This window comes from Eptatretus burgeri, chromosome 14 (assembly GCF_056783735.1).
Source record: "Eptatretus burgeri isolate ZD-2024b chromosome 14, Ebu_testis_v1, whole genome shotgun sequence".
Taxonomy (NCBI): domain Eukaryota; kingdom Metazoa; phylum Chordata; class Myxini; order Myxiniformes; family Myxinidae; genus Eptatretus; species Eptatretus burgeri.
In genome coordinates, this window is record NC_140974.1 from 40,263,601 (window position 1) to 40,270,444 (window position 6,844).

At 44.5% G+C, this 6,844-nt stretch overlaps 1 protein-coding gene across 1 annotated transcript in view; it reads right to left on the reverse strand.

The window, feature by feature from the left end:
• LOC147013014 (uncharacterized) overlaps nt 1-318 on the reverse strand; it is a 53,383-nt gene extending 53,065 nt beyond the window's left edge. Inside the window, exon 1 of the mRNA XM_085854449.1 lies at nt 11-318. The gene's annotated coding sequence lies outside the window, so the exon portion shown is untranslated. The remainder of the gene's footprint in view (nt 1-10) is intronic.
• Nucleotides 319-6,844: the final 6,526 nt, after the last annotated feature.

Sequence of the window (6,844 nt, forward strand, 5' to 3'; positions counted from 1 at the left end):
CGGACTTTACCTTTTTCCCTTCGTAGTGCAGAGACGTCGACACACAACCACGAAATCCTGGTTTACCTCAGGATGCGAAAGCCGTACATAACGAAGGGTAAGGGATCAAAGATTACTGTATTACCTTTTACACATCTTCTCGTAAAGAAATTAAAACGTCACTTTTCGAGGAAATAAAAAAAATAAAAAGTTAAAATGAGATTTCGCTTCTGGGAATCGCGTTAAATCGGAAATGTATTCGCATCCTCGTCTCACCGTGTACAGCAACTTCAAAGCCTTCCTCACAGTGCAAAGGAAGTGAGACAGACCCCGTTGTGACCACGCCTACAACAGAGGCGAACGTGACCACGCCTACAACAGAGGCGAACGTGACCACGCCTACAACAGAGGCGAACGTGACCACGCCTACAACAGAGGCGAACGTGACCACGCCTACAACAGAGGCGAACGTGACCACGCCTACAACAGAGGCGAACGTGACCACGCCTACAACAGAGGCGAACGTGACCACGCCTACAACAGAGGCGAACGTGACCACGCCTACAACAGAGGCGAACGTGACCACGCCTACAACAGAGGCGAACGTGACCACGCCTACAACAGAGGCGAACGTGACCACGCCTACAACAGAGGCGAACGTGACCACGCCTACAACAGAGGCGAACGTGACCACGCCTACAACAGAGGCGAACGTGACCACGCCTACAACAGAGGTGAACGTGACCACGCCTACAACAGAGGTGAACGTGACCACGCCTACAACAGAGGGGAACGTGACCACCCCTACAACAGAGGCGAACGTGACCTACTGAAGACGAACTGAAAAGCCATCTTCTTGATTATTTTTTTTTGTATATCTTGTCGAGGCTCGTGTAAGAGTGAACACACAACGCACAGCTAGGGGGGGCATGAGACAAGAGGGGAGGGAGTGGGAAGGACAAAACAATGGGGAACAGACACATGAGGAGATCTGTGGAAGGGAGAGGGATGGGACGGGGAACATGGGGATTAGAAGATGGACATTACAGGGACTTTCAGGAAGGAAAGCAGGGAATTTGAAGGAGGTGGGTTTGGGTGGATTATCAGAGCTAGAAAAGATCAAGGATTTGGATGGGGGGATGATAAGAGGTGGTGGAGAACAGCTGTTTTGAAGGCCTGGAGGGAAGAATGGGAATGAATAGAGTGAAGGAGTTTATTCCAAAGGCGGGAAAAAAGAGGAATGAAAGGGTGAAGGTGAGCAGTGATTCGTGATTTTGGTAGTTTTCCCAGAAGGGGGTTGTTGGTGGACCTTGAGCGCCCTGGAGAAATGTGGTGGGGACAAATCGCAGAGAGAGCAGGGGGGGGCAAGGCTGGAGAGGAGTCGGTAGAAGACAGAAAGACAACCGACCAACCTGCAGTGATTGAATGAGAGGCCCAAAGACTCAGTCTCATTGCGGGAGATGCCAATGATCCAAAATGCCTTGGTTTCTACAGCGTGAAGCCTAGAAAGGTGGGAGGCAGGATCACCAGCCCAGAGGGGAGAGCAGTACTCCATCAGGCTATGGACAAAAGCTTTGTAAGTGGTCAGGAGCTCAGGAGGGCCGAGGAAGGACTTTGCACGACGGAGGATTCCCAGTCGGCGACTGGCTTTGGAGGCGAGGTTGGAAATGTGACTTTCCCAGGAAAGGTCATGGTAGTGAGACCCAGAAGCTTGAAAGAAAGGACTTCTTCCAGAGGATTGTTGAGAAAGTGGATGGGGGGGTTTCTAAACGGTCCTTTCGGAGCGACATAATGAGAGTGTGAGATTTGTCCGGATTGAAAGACATGTTCCACGTGTTTGACCAGTTTGTGATTTTATCCAGAACTGCAGTGAGTGAAGAAGCTGCTGCTTGCCGGTCTGAGGGATGACAGATGGTACGGCAGAGGGTGGAGTCATCAGCAAAGCGATATAGAGGATTTTCCAGAGAGTCGGAGAGATCGTTGATGAAAACCGAAAAAAGATCAGGGCCCAGAACGCTACCTTGAGGAACTCCAGCCTGGACAGGAAGAGGGGATGAAAGAACTCCATTTAGGGCTACACGTTGACTGCGACAGGAGAGGAAGTCTGCGAGCCATGAGTGGAGATGGCCGTGGATACCATGGGAAGAGAGTTTGGTGAGTAGTGCAGGGTGCCAGACTGTGTCAAAAGCACGTGATATGTCCAGGGATACGGCTCGGATTTCCTGTCTGGCATTGATGACCTCCATCCATTGTTGGGAGAGCAGAAGCAGCATATTCCAAGGTAGAGTGACCTTGTCTGAAACCAAATTGATGATTGGAAATCAAGCCATTGGAGAAGAGGAAGAATTTAATGTCTGAAGCGATGATGGATTCCATCACCTTGCTGATGATTGGGAGAAGGCTGATTGGTCTGTAGTTGCAGGGATCTGTTTTTGCACCTTTTTATGCAGGGCAGTGATATTTCCTGATTTCCAAGCAGATAGCAGATGGCCTTGAGCAAATGAGAGGGTGACTAGAACAGAGAGAGGGTGAGCAGGTTTTTCGGACACGTGGGCTGATGCCGTCTGGACCGGTTGCAGAATCTGAGTCGAGGTTTGACAGCCTTGTCAGGAGAAAAGGACACAGAGTCCAGGGACAGTTGGGTGTGACTGGGTAAAGTGGGTAGAGACAGTGATGGGTTTTGGAAACAAGATTTAGCTGCAAACACCGAGTTTAGGCATTCAGCTTTATCACGTGCGGTATCACCAGGGCTGCCATTTGAGGTAAGGGAGGGGATGGAGGGGGAACATGCACCAGAAACAGATTTGATTAGACGCGCACACTTGTTCCGAGCTTTATGGAAGGAACTGAGATTCGGCATTTTTGCGCTGATCTCTACACTATTAAATAATTCTCCTATCCAGATCCAGATTCGGATCTTCACCAAAATCGAATCAATTCTTCCTTGTCACACACCCAACCTGTCCACCAAGTTTCGTCTGAATCCGTCCACAACCTTTTGAGATATCCTGCACGCAGAGAAACAAACAAACAGATAGACGGGGGTGAAAACATAGCCTCGTTCACCTTCGGTGGCGGAGGTAATGAGATCAGTGGATCATAGACCGAACGAAGCGCTGCTGTGAGCTCGGGAACACGTGCCAGTTGCTATCTTGGTTATCATGACTTGTGTTGCCAGAAAAGCGGATCTCGTTTGTTTTGAAGGATCTCTGACTGAATGAATGTCTTGTGATCATGCCATTTTGTGTGACAATACATTGCAGGGTTGTATAAAGACGTTTCACAGGTAATTTTATATGTCGCTGAACAGGAATAGCATGATAGGTCAAAAAAGTTGTGGAGCTTTCGGCCGAAACTTGGTGGACACTTTGGGTGTGTGACAAGGACGAACTGATTCGATTTTGGTGAAGATCTGGATCCGATAGTTTTGAAAAGTGAATCTTCGATTACTATTTAGATCATTCCAAACAGGAAATTGACTGTTTTTAAAGACGTCATACTGGACACAAACAACAGGCATGAAGAACTAATTTAAAGTATTAATTAAGGTGGCAATAATGGCGGTAAATTTCCAAATTTTTTCTTCTTTTTCTACAGCCTTTAAATCTTTATTTCATTTCAATTTAATTATATACTTCAACACTGCAGAACACAAATCGCCTTCTTGATACTTCCAAAAACCCTCAGTTTAGGAGTACTTGGACAAATTATTATGTCATTTTACGCAATCTCCACCAATCAAATTTGCCGCTTGTGCTCTCAGCGTTGGGTAATATTGAGATTCAGACAAAATCATGGCACATACTCAAAAAACCCTAAAGCAAGAGTTTAATTTAACCCCTTCCCTTGTCCCTTTTCTCTCTCAAAACTGCATGGGGTAAGGTGTTCTCTAGTTATTTCAGTGACGTGACCTCATAATCCTTACCACCACAGTCTGTGCCAAATGCTTAATTTCAAGACTTTTTTTTCTTTCAAAAATTCATGTAATAAGGAAAATGCTTCTTTATTTTGTATTTGAGTTTGTTGCATCCACTTCCATTCTCCTCTGGTCCTTTCAGGTCAGTGTAGATGTACCTTCAGTCGTTAAACTAAATCTGACAACAAAACATCAAAAAAAGATGAAAATTAAAAAAAACAGCAATGAAATTTTTTCAATTAACTCACGTCGTAGCAGCCAATTTGTTTCAAAGTTTTCATTGGAATATTCACATCCTTGATCTTGTCATCAAAAACGAAGAAAGATCTGATCAATGGCATTGAGTATCTGCTTCCACTTGGTCTCAGTGATCATTACTGCCTGTTAGTGGACCTTACATTGAGTATAGACAGATCTGAAAATAACAAGGGAACATATTCTTAATGATAACAATTGAGATTATGCTCAGTTGAATGGACAACGAAGGAAGGTTGTCTGGGAAGCACAAATAGAGCACCTGGGCTGTGAGGAAGCATGGCCATTTTTACACCAATACCTTTTAATAATGTAGTGAAGGATTGTATCCAAGAATATGCAACCACCAAATCCAGAAGAAGGAACATTTATGTCACAAAGAAGTCATTATATTATAGTTGGCAATTCAAAAATGACGAGCATGGAAAAGATATACGAAAAGAGCCAGCAGTGATGATCATGGAGGATATGTAAGCAGATAATTAGGACAGGATGCACTAGTAGTGGGGCAACTTAGCTAAATATAGCATAACAATTGTGCATTTTGTGAGGAAAGCACCAAATTTGGCACACTAGTCACCTAACATATTATGAACAGATTTGGATATTGGGCCATCTCAAATTCAGCCGCTGATGGCTGTGGCAGCCATTTTCCACTGCCATCAAAAATTTGAGATGGCCCAATATCCAAATCTGTTCATAATATGATAGGCTACTAGTGTGCCAAATTTGGTGCTTTCCTCACAAAATGCACAATTGTTATGCTATATTTAGCTAAGTTGCCCCACTAAAGCTGAAAGTATTCAAATCACCTGGCCCAGGTGGGATTCACCCAAGAGTCCTAAAGGAGACAGCACACACATTGGCTAAGCCCCAAGAAATGATTTTCAGGAAATCATTTGATGAAGGTGTTGTACCCAGGGACTGGAAAGTGGTCAATAATACACCCATCTCCAAGAAGGGTAATCACAAGGAACCCAGAAATTACAGACCTATCAGCCTGACTTCCATCGTGGTGAAAATTATGGAATTGATCGTCTGGGACAAACATTGTCGAGCACATGGTTTCTCACAACCTCTTCTCTCCAATACCCAGCATGGTTTCTGCCCAAGAAGGTCATGTGTAATCGAGCACTTGTGGCAACTTGAGGACTAAACACGTTCAATGGACGATGGTACCCCAGTAGATATTATCTTTTTAAACTTCAGGAAGGTCTTCAATTCGGGCCATCTTGAGCGTTTGATACAGGATATCAGGTCTTATACAGAACCCTCAGCAGAGGGTCAAAGTAAATGAGGACAAATCAGACGAGACGGATGTCTACAGTGACATTCCACAAGGAAGTGTCCTTGGTCCTACAATGATCCATCCATTCATCAACGATCTGCCGGACATAATACCGAGTCATATACAAATATTTGCTGATACGAATGTTGATGGTCCAACCTCAGATACGGCCGCTACATCCATCATTGGAATTGATATGAATTAGTGCTATGGAATGATCCCAGGAGTGGCAGCTTCCCCTTAATCTTGCAACGTGTAAGGTCCTTCATCTTGACAGAGGGAATGCTTGTCAGAAGTCTACCATGGGTGACTCAGAACTACTCGAGGTATCTGATGAGACTGATTTGGGTGTCATCATCGACAGTAAACTCTTGTGATTATTCACGCTTACTCAAGGTTAACTACTTATGGGTGAATAGAAGTGGATAACTCGATTTTCTAGAAGGTCTTTGTCACAAGATGCAGAATGAAGGTCAGAGAAAGTTTTTAGATCCTCGTCGAGGATCTCTAAGTCTTACTCATGTTGTTGTTCTTGTGGACTTTTTTGTTTCACAGCCGACAGTTTTCATCGAAACTTCCTGTAACTTGGCATATATATGTAAAAATACCCTGCGCAGACAGTAACCATCTCCGGTTTTGAAAATTCCTCCTAGAAAAAAAGTTATGACGTCAAAATATCTCCGCTAATTGAAATCGCCTAAAAAATTATCTCCGAAACTAGGCAAGCTTTTTGAATTCTGCTTGCGAGAATCGAACAGGGCATTAGCAGAGATTAATTACCGCACATATGATGCATCACTATGACGTCATACCGATTTTTATGACGTCATTCCTATTTTTTGACATTTTTTGTTTCACAACCCAGAGTTTTCATCGGATCTTCGTGAAACTTGCCATGTATATGCAGAAAGCCCACGCGCAGGCAGTAACCATCTCCGATTTTGGAAATTTCTTCCTAGAAAAAAAAGTTGACGTCATAATATCGCCGCTGATAGCAATCGCCTATACCATTGTCTCCGAAACTAGGCAAGCTGTTTGAATTTTGTTTGCGGGAATCAAGCCGGGCATTAGCACAGATAATTATTTATCGCAAACTTGATGCATCACAATAACGTCATATTCGTTTTTATTACGTCATCATTAAGAGGACGAGGATCTTAGCTCATTTGAGCTTGTTTTCAGTCAACGAAGCACAGAGGACTGAAACAATCCCCCTCTGACAGGCTGTGGTGACTGCTCCCTCAGTGGACGTGTTCAAACGAGGTTTGAGTCGACACATACCGCACTGCAACGAACCTGTCTTCACCTTCACTCGCGCGCACACCCCTCCTCTTAACCAATGGAGTAATAAGGAATCAAAACTCGTTTTTGTTCGGCGACGAACGGACGGACGATGACTTTCCTTC